The following is a 12,054-nucleotide window of genomic DNA, read 5'->3' as shown; positions in this document are numbered from 1 at the left end:
AACCAAAACATAAAACAGAAGCAATATTGTAGCAAATTCAATAAACACTTTAAAAGTGGTCCATATTTTAAAAATGTGTAAAATGGTCTCATGTTTATGGAATGATGTCAGTGTGTCAGTCTTTCTAGCAGTCCCTCAATCTATATTTTAATTCATCCATCCATCTAATCTGTCCATCTTTCTCTCATTTGGGGTGTGTGTGTGTGTGTATGTGTGCGCGTGCATGTACATTCACTCGAATGTGTAGGAGAGAAAGACAGAGAGAGAGAAATACAAAGAGAGAGACAGAAACAGAGAAACACAGAAAGAGACAGAGAAAGAGAGCAGGTGGATTTTGGAATGCTGTTCACTGATGCTATTTGTGGTGGTAGAATTTTAGGAAATCAGTTTTTTTTTTAACTGATTAAACTTTATAGAATGAGTGAGCCTAGGTTCAATAAAAACCATAAACTCATTGTTTCAGAAAATAATCAATTCAGTTGATCAAATAGAGAAGGAAATTATCACAGATAAGGTGCCCATTAGCCCCAGAGTACCCAGGACACATCTTACCTAAACATGATTATTCATGGCACCCTCCCCCTTTCTCTCTCAAAATGACTCAGTTCAGGTGATCAGTGATCAGAGACCAGCAGAGGCATCCCCTCTTTTGCTTTCCCTCAGTTCTAGGAGGAAGAGCCAACCCTTGTGTGCCGGGCACAGAGAGAATGGGAGCAGACCAAGATGACAGGCGCTGGCTGAAGTAACTTCTGGAAAAGGCAGGGACATGGGGAAAGAAAAACTTGGTTGGCCCAGTTCTGCATCAATGGGGAAAGAAACTGCTTCTTAACCCCAAAACAGGATTTCTTAACCTGCACTTCATAAAGAAGAGCGGGGCACATTTATAAAATCCTGTGTTTCCCCACATATTTCTTATAAAATATCTGTCTTAATACAAATCGAGCCTGAGCCTGAAGGTTCAAAAACATGAGAAATAAATACACCAGCCCTGAACAATGACCCTAAATGCCCTCCTTTGATTGGAGTCAATGGCCTGGATTAGCTAGCTCCAAGGAGACAGTGACCAAAAAACTGGGGCTCATGGAATACTGACTTCTATTTTTAGCCAACTACACCCTGGTGTGCTGTCTGGTATTATATGATATAGTCGCCAAGGGTTGGGGCCGGGGGCAGCGGGTTGCCTCTCCAGATTGCAACTCAAACTCTGGGAACTCCAGATGCCCAGGTCTCCATGGATGCCCTGTTGACAGGGACTCGCTGGGAAGCCTTCCCAAGGCTGGGTCATAGTGGGTGACACGCTCCTGTCCTGGGAGTGCCTTCTGGCTCAACTGCCACTCCTGCCCCTGCATGCCCATAGCATTGTAGAACTCCCAAGGACTGTCTGTGTGTTTACAGAATCCCACTTCCACCAAAGGGAACTCGGAAAATCAGGGCCGGCTCAAGCGACAAGCTGCCTTACCAGGACAGCTGAAGACAGACCTCTCTGGGACTCTCTAAACCTCAAGCAACTGCTCCTGACTCCTGGGATCTGTCAATCACCCCAGGGTGTGCGTATAAGTAGATATAATTGAGTAGAAGCCATGCTAGTCCTTGCTTCATGCAGTGAAACAGCTTAAGACAGGTCCCCAAATGGGAATTTAAAAGGTGGGAGTTTCCTGGCAACTTAGCCTCAATGTAAATAGGGGTTAGTTCTAACAGTAAAGAAAATTTAGCCCGGAGATCCTTAAGGAGAGTTTAAACTCTATAAAATCCTCTTTTAACCCTACAGTAATTCCAGAGGGAGTCTTACATCATAAGAACCCTAAGCCTCTAAGATGTGGGTCCTCCTATTTCCCCATGTCAAGATTCTGCTCACAGCCCAGGGCACAGAGTTTTGCCTGCTTGTGAAGTAGGGGAGAAGGAGCAGCGAACACATACATGTACACACACACACGTACACAGAGGCACATGCAGGACTCCAGAACAGGGGGAGTAGGTTACAGGAAGCCTAAGGGAATTGATGACCCACAAACATGGTGAGTGAGGCAGAAGGTCGCCAAACACAAGTGGGGTGCTCCCTTGCACCCCTCAGCTAACATCCCGCACCAAAGCATCATTGTAAATGTCTGGCTTTGCCCTTACCACCAACAGGAAGCAGTTGGTCTTATTTTATTGTTGTTGTTGTTTAATCGCTGAGTCGTGTCCAACTCTTTTATGACCCCATGGACTGTTACTTGCCAGGTTCCTCTGTCCGTGGGATTTCCCAGGTAAGACTACTGGAGTGGGTTGCCATTTCCTTCTCCAGGGGATCTTCCCGACCCAAAGACTGAATCTGCATCTCCCGCATTGGCAGGAGGATTCTTTACCACTGAGCCACGATGGAAGACCTGGTCTTACTTTACACCTGAACTTAGAAACCTTCCTTTCCTTTCATCCTGGGCAATGATGCTGAGATAAGAGTACTAAACAACACTTCTTTCATCCAGCATGGCCTGTCCTGTCTTAGGTGGTACTTAGCAGCCAGAAGGTGTTTAAGTAATTTAACCAAACAGAATGCGACGAGCTGATTTCTCCTCTTGTCCTCAAACCTGGCACACCTCCATGCCTTGTAAGGAGGAAGCCAGCCCTTCCCATTCCTCCCACCGCTTCCCATTCCCCCCTGCCCCACAAACAGCTCTTGGACCCCATGCCTGTCCTGCCCACCCTCCCTGGGTATGCTGACCTGCTCTCCTAGAGATAGACTCTGTACTCTTGCCTTCGTCGTCCCTGAGAAGCGATAGCTGACTGGCTACAGTCTCACCTGAGCAGCAGCAGCAGCAGACGAGCAGGTTTGACAGGTGCATCTGTCTGGGCCCTGCCTACAGAAGCAGCACCTCACTCAAGCCTCCACGCATCACTGAAACTCCAATATGTTCCCACAGCAGGGAGGATGGGTATAAAGGGTGTGTTTGCCTTTGCCAGAACCACAGGAACCTTCCGAGAACTGCCTGTGCATCTAGTCAACCTACAGAAGGTGGTGGTTGAGAAGATGATGGAAAATCTTGGGGCAGATGGAATCTTATATATGAATAGTCAGCCCATAATTCTCCAGAAAGATCCTAGGAAGTTTAGGGTAAACTCACATTAGCAATTCTGGGAAGTATCTAAATAGTCCCAATAGATCTATCTAAAATCAACATGGATACTTACTACTTAGATTTGAATGAAAGTCTTGGTTCTTCTATGTTAAGATGTATCCAGAATCTGATCACTCTTGCCATTTGTACTGCTGTGATCTGATCGGCGCCTACCAGGACGGCTGCAATGACCTCCTAGCTGCTTTCTCCATGCCCCTCATAGTGAGTTCTCAACACAGCCGGCAGAGCCTCCTGTGTTGCTAGAGGATGAGTCAGGTTGTATCATTTCCTTTGCTCAAATCTCCAATCCTCAAGTCCTCACCCCGCCCCACATGCTAGGCCCTGATTTCCTGGTGCTTGCTAATCTCATTAGCATTCCCTGCACCTTGTATGGGACCTCCTTGCTAGTCTTGGACGGCCCCAGGCACGTGTCAGCCCCAGGGCCTCTGCACCTGCTATTCCATTGGCCTGCAGTGCTCTCTCTTTCACCTCTTTCAGGACTTCACTCAAGGGCCACCTTCCCAGAGAGGGCTTTCCAGCCACTCTGTTTAAAATCATAGACTTCCCATACTACTTCCCCTCCCCATTTCCCTGTTTCATTTTTCTCTATTGGCCTCACTGCTCCCTGACATATTATATATTCTAATTATTTATCTGCTTTTTGCCTGATTCTCTATGACAAGCCTGACCCAGAGGACAATAATTCTTTCCTTTCTTGTTTTCTGCTGTGTCCTCACTCTGCATGATGGTTCATGAATACAGGTTGGGTGAATAAATAAACATCGGGTGCCTGGTTCACACTGATGCAGATGATAGACAAGAAAGAAGGAACAACCATAGTTCCAGGGCCTATATGAGTAAGAAGGATCTTGAGGATCATCCTCCTGACCCGGCAGGTTCCCAAGGTCACACAGCTAACTGATGGAGGGACAGCAACCAGAACCCAAGACTCCTCCTCCTGGCAAGTATGAGAGCTGGGACTGCAGCAGCTCAGGGCAGAGCAGGTAAGAACACAGATCTGACCTCAGACAAGGACACAAGTTCATGGATCAGAGTCCCAACCCTGCTGCACATCAGCTAACCTCTGGGCCAGGCTATTTAAACCCTTAAGTCTCAACTTTTTTATTTTTCCAGTGGAGAAAAATAGCAGTGGCTCCTGCTCATGGTGGGAAAGCACTTCTCTCCATGCCTGGTGCACAGAAAATTCTAGATAGCTATTAAAAAATGTCAAAATGTTGTCCTTCCAAGTAAAAGAGGCAGCCAGCCGATGGTATTAAGGTGGCTAAAGCCTTCTTGAGAGTCCCTTAGACTGAAAGGAGATCCAACCAGTCCATTCTAAAGGAGATCAGTCCTGGGTATTCTTTGGAAGGAATGATGCTGAAGCTGAAACTCCAGTACTTTGGCCACCTCGTGCGAAGAGTTGACTCATTGGAAAAGATTCTGATGCTGGGAGGGATTGGGGGCAGGAGGAAAAGGGGACAACAGAGGATGAGATGGCTGGATGGCATCACCGACTCGATGGACGTGAGTTTGAGTGAACTCTGGGAGTTGGTGATGGACAGGGAGGCTTGGCATGCTGCAATTCATGGGGTCGCAGAGTCGGACATGACTGAGCGACTGAACTGAATGAAAGCCTTGTTAAACCTGTTAAAAACAGAAATTCCTCAAGTTACAAGAACAGAATTGAGGAAGCCCCAGGCCCCCAAGGACTGTGAGCTTTCTGAAGGCAAAAACCCTTTCTTAGTCACCACAGAGACATCAGGATTCGACTGATAGTTATTCTGTATGACATGAGACCCTAGCTGGGTCCACACTTCTGGGGTCAACCAGGTGGCACTTTGGTGACCTGGTTCAGTGGGAAGAGCATCTCCAGAGGAATTCCAAAGGGCTGGGATGCACCAGGAAAGCCCCACCTGGTGAGCAGGGCCCAGGGCAGCGATCAAGAAAGGAGCACAGAGTGAGAAACAGATGGACATTGTGAATGTCCTGGTAGCTCTGTGGAGGGCCTCTGGGTGTCACCTTATCCACAGAATGTAGTGAGTTGTGGGGGGTGTTCTGAGTTTGCCTTGGAATGGAGATGCCAGAACCAGGTGCTACAGGAAAGGCCCCGTAAGAATAAAGTGCAAGTTCACAGCACAGAGCACCCAAGGACAAAGGTTCAGGTTTAAGATGGGGACCTCCAGCCCGGTACCCTGCATGGGTAGCAGCCAAATGGATGACAAGGGCATCATAAGTGGGGGGAAGAGATGCCGCCTTGCTCTTTAAGCTAACATTCAGGAGGATCCCAGGGCTTCTGTGGTTTTGGCTGTACCAGGTCTTACTTGCGGCTCAAGAGATCTTTATGGCTGTGTGTGGGATCCAATTCCCTGACCAGGGATCAAACCCAGGCCCCTGCACTGGGAGTGTGGAGGCTTAGCCACTGGACCACCAGGGAAGTCCTGACCCCAGGACTTCTACTGAGGCATTCTAAACAGGTTTTCAACAGGTGAGCCGGCCACCTGAGCGGGCATCTAGGGGTGGGCTGGGTGTGGCTCAAAGGCCTCTGCGTGGGAGCATGGACCCCTCACCCCTACCCTGGCCTGCATCAAAGCGTGGGCCAGGGGAAATCAGGAAACAGCAATTTCCACAGGAAGAGGTGACATTGCTCATCCCCTGCTTCTTTCTCACATTTGAACATGCAACTACCTACCTAACAACTCCCTGGATACCTAGGCATCTCAGATTTAACTCAAGGAAATCAAATCATTCTTTTTTTTTTTTTTAATCTTAGAGTGGGGTCATGCTAAATTGCCCAGGCTGGAGTGCAATGGCTGTTCATAAGCGCAGTCCCACTACTGATCAGCAGGAGAGTTTTGACCTGCTCTGTTTCTGACCTAGGCCAACTCACCCCTCCTTAGGCAACCAGGTGGTCCTCTGCTCTCGAGGTCACGATATTGATGCCAAATTTAGTGTGGACACTATATAGGCATAATGTGTTACAGCTCAGAACTCCTGGGCTCAAGCACAGATGTATTTTTTAAAAATGTTTGTTAATTGAGGTGAAATTCACATAACATAAAATTAACCATTTTAAGGGAGAGGGAGAGGGTGCGATGATTTGGGAGAATAGCACTGAAATATGTATAATATTATATGTGAAACAAATTGCCAGTCCAAGTTCAATGCATGATACAGGATGCTTGGGGCTGGTGTACTGGGATGACCCAGAGGGATGGTATTGGGAGGGAGGAAGGAGGGGGGTTCAGGATGGGGAACACATGTACACCCATGGCAGATTCATATTGATGTATGGCAAAACCAATACAATATTGTAAAATAAATAAATAAGAAAAAAAGTGAACAGTTTAGTGGCATTTAGTACATTCACAATGCTCTGCAACCATCTCTTCTATTGAGTTCTAACACATTTTTTCACTCCAACAAACAAACAAACAAACAAACAAAAACTGTGTGTCCATTAAGCAGCTCCTCCCTCATTACCCTCATTGCTTTCTGTCTCTGTTCAGTTCAGTTCAGTAGCTCAGTTGTGTCCAACTATTTGCGACCCCATGAATTGCAGCACGCCAGGCCTCCCTGTCCATCACCAGCTCCTAGAGTTTATTCAAACTCATGCCCATTGAGTCGGTGATGCCATCCAACCATCTCATCCTCTGTCATCCCCTTCTCCCATCTTCAATCTTTCCCAGCATCAGGGTCTTTTCAAATGAGTCAGTTCTTCACATCAGGTGGCCCAAGTATTGGAGTTTCAGCTTCAGCATCAGTCCTTCCAATGAATATTCAGGACTGATTTCCTTTGGGATGGACTGGTTGGATCTCCTTGCTGTCCAAGGGACTCTCAAGAGTCTTCTCCAACACCACAGTTCAAAAGCATCAATTCTTCGGCAATTCTTTGGCACTCAGCTTTCTTTATAGTCCAATTCTCACATCCATACATGACTACTGGAAAAACCATAGCTTTGACTAGACAGACCTTTGTTGGCAAAGTAATGTCTCTGCTTTTTAATATGCTGTCTAGGTTAATATGCAGTTCATGGGGTCACAAAGAGTTGGACATGACTAAGAGACTAGACTGAACTGAACTAGGTTGGTCATAACTTTTCTTCCAAGAAGCAAACATCTTTTAATTTCATGGCTGCAGTCACCATCTGCAGTGATTTTGGAGCCCCTCAAAATAAAGTTTGACACTGTTTCCACTGTTTCCGCATTTATTTCCCATGAAGTGATGGGACCAGATGCCATGATCTTCATTTTCTGAATGTTGAGCTTTAAGCCAACTTTTTCACTCTCCACTTTCACTTTCATCAAGAGGCTCTTTAGTTCTTCTTTGCTTTCTGCCATAAGGGTAGTGTCATCTTGTCTCTATGGACTTGCCTATTTGGGACATTTCACATCAATGGAATCATACGCGTGTGACCTTGGAGGTCTGGCTTCTTTCATACAGCATAATGGCTAAAGTATATCCCATCATGTGGATGGGCCACGTTGTGTTTATTCATTCATATGTTTTGTGGACCCTGGGTTGTTCCCACCTTTTGGCTGTTGTGAGTCCTGTGGCTATGAACACATGGGCATATGTTTGCTTAATCTGTTGGTTTTGCCCATGGCTTCCCCATCTCACGATGGTACCCATTCAGATGCTCACGCCTGAAACCCAGGAGTCAATCTTCATCCTTTAAACCCTAACAGCCCCCTCTATCCCATATGTCACTCCCTGTCCAGAATATCACCTGGGCCCTCCTCTCACATCTTCACTGCATCAGCTCCAGCCACCACCACTGCCTCTCCAGTGGGGCTCCAGCTCTCAGCCCTTCTCTGGCTCCTTAATGCCAATCTCCCAACCTCTTTCTGCAGCCAGGCCACCTTTCTGCACTTGACCTTAGCCAAAAGAGTGAGAAGTGATAAGCCAGCTCACCTTCCCAAACTGATTATCAGAATGAGTCCTCTCCCGGCAAAGAATGACCACCCTGAAGAGGCTCCTATGGCAACCATGATGCATTTAAACTCTGTTTCATAATCTATTGTTGCTGTTGTTCAGTCAGTAAGTTGTATCTCACTCTTTGTGACCCCATGGACTGCAGCACACCAAACTTTCTCGTCCTTCGTTATCTCTCAGAGTTTGCTCAAACTCATGTCCATTGAGTTGGTGATGCTATCCATCCATTTCATTCTCTGCCGCCCCCTTCTCCTACCCTCAATCTTTCCCAGCATCAGATGAGTCGGATCTTCAAATTAGGTGGCCAAACATTGGAGCTTCAGTTTCAGCATCAGTCCTCCCAATGAATATTCAGGGTTGATTTCCTTTGGGATTGACTGGTTTGATCTCCTTGTAGTCCAAGGGACTCAACAGTCTTCTCCAACACCACAGTTTGAAAGCATCAATATTTTGGTGCTCAGCCTTCAGGTGGCACTACTAATGCAGGAGACATGAGAGATGTGAGTTCAATCCCTGGATTGGGAAGCTCCCCTAGAGGAGGGCATGGCAATCCACTCCAGTATTCTTGCCTGGCGAATCCCATGGACAGAGAGGCTTGGTGGGCTACAATCCATAGCATTGTACAGAGTCAGACATGACTGAAGCAACTTAGCATGCAAGCATGCAGCTTTCTTTATGGCCCAACTCTCACATCCATGCATGACTACTGGAAAGACCATAACTTTGACTGTACAGACCTTTGTCAGCAAAGCGATGTCTCTGCTTTTTAATATGCTGCCCAGGTTTGTCATAGCTTTTCTTCCAAGGAGCAAGTGCTTTTTAATCTCATGGCTGAAGACATCATTTGCAGTGATTTCAGAACCCAACAAAATAAAGTCTGTCACAGTTTCCACTTTTCTCCCTTTTATTTGCCATGAAGTGATGGGACCAGATGCCATGATCTTAGTTTTATTTTTAATGTTGAGTTTTAAGCCAGCTTTTTCACTCTCCTCTCTCACCCTCATCAGGAGGCTCTTTAGAGCCTCTTCAATTTCTGCCATTAGAGTGGTATCATCTGCATATCTGAGGTGGTTGATATTTCTCCTGGCAATTTCGAATCCAGCTTGTGATTTATCCAGCCCAGCCTTTTGCATGATGTACTTTGCATACAAGCTAAATAAGCAGGGTGACAGTATATAGCGTTGATGTATTTCTTTCTCAATTTTGAACCAGTCCATTGTTACATGTCCAGTTCTAACTGTTGCTTCTTGACCTGCATACAGGTTTCTCAGGAGGCAGGTAAGGTGGTTTGGTATTCTCATCTCTTTAAGAATTTTCCAGAGTTTGTTATGATCCACACAGTCAAAGGCTTTCAAATAGTCAATGAAGCAGATTTTTTTTTTTTTTGAATTCTCTTGCTTTTGCTAGGATTCAATGGATATTGGCAATTTGATCTCTGGTTCCTCTGCTTTTTCTAAACCCAGCTTGTACATCATAGTCTATAAGACCTTTTACGATCTGGCTCAGCTCACCCCTTCTATCACTCTCCCTCTGGCCCACATTCTGGATACTGTAACCAGGCTGGCTTTGTCCCTTGATTGTGCCAATCCCCTGTTCACTTGGTAGTCTCCACTCTACCTGTCCCTTGTTCCTGGAACCTGGGGTGTTACTGTGGCCACCTCTTCTCACAATTCATGTGGCACCTTCTTCCAGTCACCTGGTAAATCCATCACCCACTAACTCTGCTACTTTGCCTCATTTTATTTGAATCACAGTAATTAAAAAACCTATAACTGTCTTATTGCCCTTCTCTGGAACACAAGCTCTGTGAGAGCAGCACTATCTGTCCTGTTTACCGCTCAATCCAGCCACTGAAACAGTGCCTGCCTCAGGAAGGTGAGGCCAAAATGTCAGATGCCAGTCGTGTGGAGTCCCAGGTCTGGCTAGGTGGGGACCAGGTGGTGTTTAGTAGGATGCCCTGCCTGGCTGGGTGGGTTAGAGATGCTTGTGCCTACAAAGGAACAGTGTTTGCCATTTCATACCAGGTGATAGGTGCGGTTTCTGGTAGGAAGTTATTCTTTGGGGACAGTCCCTAGGATCTGGGACATCAACTCCTGTGGTGATGACTCATGGAAACCGAGCCCAGCCCAGGAGCACTGTACCCAAACCTCCACCTATCCCAGACGAGACGAGCTGCCTTGATCATCTACACCCTGAGTCCAATAAGGCTTCAGGGAAGAGGCAGGTCGGCTCCGCAGGTGCAGCTGTTCCTGTCTTGTCCACCACTCCAGCGTGAGCTGGGGGTTTCTGTGTTCCTCCTGCCCTCTCGTTCTGGACATCCAGGCACACCATGCTGGAGCCCTGGGGACAAAATAGACACAGGCCAGCCCTCCTTGAGATTAGTCTAATCAGGTGAGATAAACTCCCTCTCCCAAATTTGGAGACTGTGGGAAATGAGACAGGGGGCTGAACCCTAATGTAACAGGCAGGTCCACCTGGGTGACAACTAGCCCTGGGACAAAGGGCATGGTAAGCCATATAAATAGTTTTTCAGGGACTCAGAGTGGGGCAGCTTTTACCTCTTGCTGTGCTGGAGGGTACTTTAACTTAGCAGGCTGGGCCTTAGTTTTCCCAGCAGTAGAATGGTTAAGACAATATATATGACTGCACTCCTTAGTTGAAATTGTGATGGAGGTTTCTGATAAGAATTGAAACATTAACCTGGACATTTAAGTGGTGAAATTATGTACTGACAGCTGAGCTGGGCTGTCAATTCCTGCTTTCAAAGTCCAGTTCACTCTTAACAACAGAACTTTAAACTGTGTGGCTAACATCTATAGTGTTTTGGATCATATGACAATATTGATGTAGGTACCAAGAGACCGATAAGTCACCTTGTAAACAATGTAAACTTGGGCTATCAACAATTACAGTACAGGGCTGGTAAATGTATTTTCTCTTATGATTTTCTCAAAAAAAAAAAATTTAGGCTGCACCAAGTCTTAGTTGCAGCACATGGGATCTTTAGTTAAATCATGTGGGATCTACTTCCCTGAACAGGGATCTACCTTGGGCCCCTGCATTGGGAGCACAGAGTCTTAGCCACTGGACCATAGGGAAGTCCCCTATGATTTTCTTAATAATATTTTCTTTTGTCCAGCTTACTTTATTGTTAAGAATACAGTGTATAATTCATAGAAATACAATATGTGTTAAAGACTATTTATATTATGGGTAAAGCTTCTGGTCAACAGTAGTTAAGTCTGCAATAAGTCAAAGATTATACTCAGATTTTCAAGTATGCAGGGAGTTGGCGCCCCAACCCCCATGTTGCTCAAGGGTCAACTTGGGTGGAAGCTTCGGTCCAGCATAATATGCCTACGCAGAGCAAATATTTTAACAAGCGTGAAGAGCCAGGCAGGCTTGTTGCAACACACTATTGCTTAGGTTATCCTCACCTTCTGGTAATAAAGCAAAGTGTGTTTCAGGGAATTCCCTGGTGGTCCAGTGCCTAGGACTCTGCGCTTATACTGCATCCTCATCAGGCACATTTAAAAGATCAATTATACAGACATATTCATACCTCAGGGCAAGAGTGTCAGGAGAAGACAGACCCCCTCCTTTACTTGTTTGCTGTCTGTGTGCTGTGCTTAGTCGCTCAGTCATGTCCAACTCTTTGCAAACCCATGGACCGTAGCCCGCCAAGTTCCTCTCTGTCCACGGAGATTCTCCAGGCAAGAATACCGGAGTGGGTTGCCATGCCTTCCTCCAGGGAATCTTCCCAACCCAGGGATCATTTGCTGTCAACATACTGCAAACCTCTGCTTTCTAATGTGCCTGGTTTAGTGGATAAAATGATTACCTAGTTTTCACTAAATTAACATTCACAAGAGGCCAGCAGTTCAAGCAGTTCTGGAAAGAGGTTGTGGATTAAAGATATGGCTAGTGATTGGAGGGGCTTCCTGGCTGGCTCAGCGATAAAGAATTCACCTGCCAAACAGGTTCCATCCCTGAGTTGGGAGATCCTCTGGAGAAGGAAATGGCAGC

Source organism: Oryx dammah, unplaced genomic scaffold (genome assembly GCF_014754425.2).
Source record: "Oryx dammah isolate SB20612 unplaced genomic scaffold, SCBI_Odam_1.1 HiC_scaffold_8, whole genome shotgun sequence".
NCBI classification, from domain to species: Eukaryota; Metazoa; Chordata; class Mammalia; order Artiodactyla; family Bovidae; genus Oryx; species Oryx dammah.
This window is presented reverse-complemented; position numbering follows the sequence as displayed.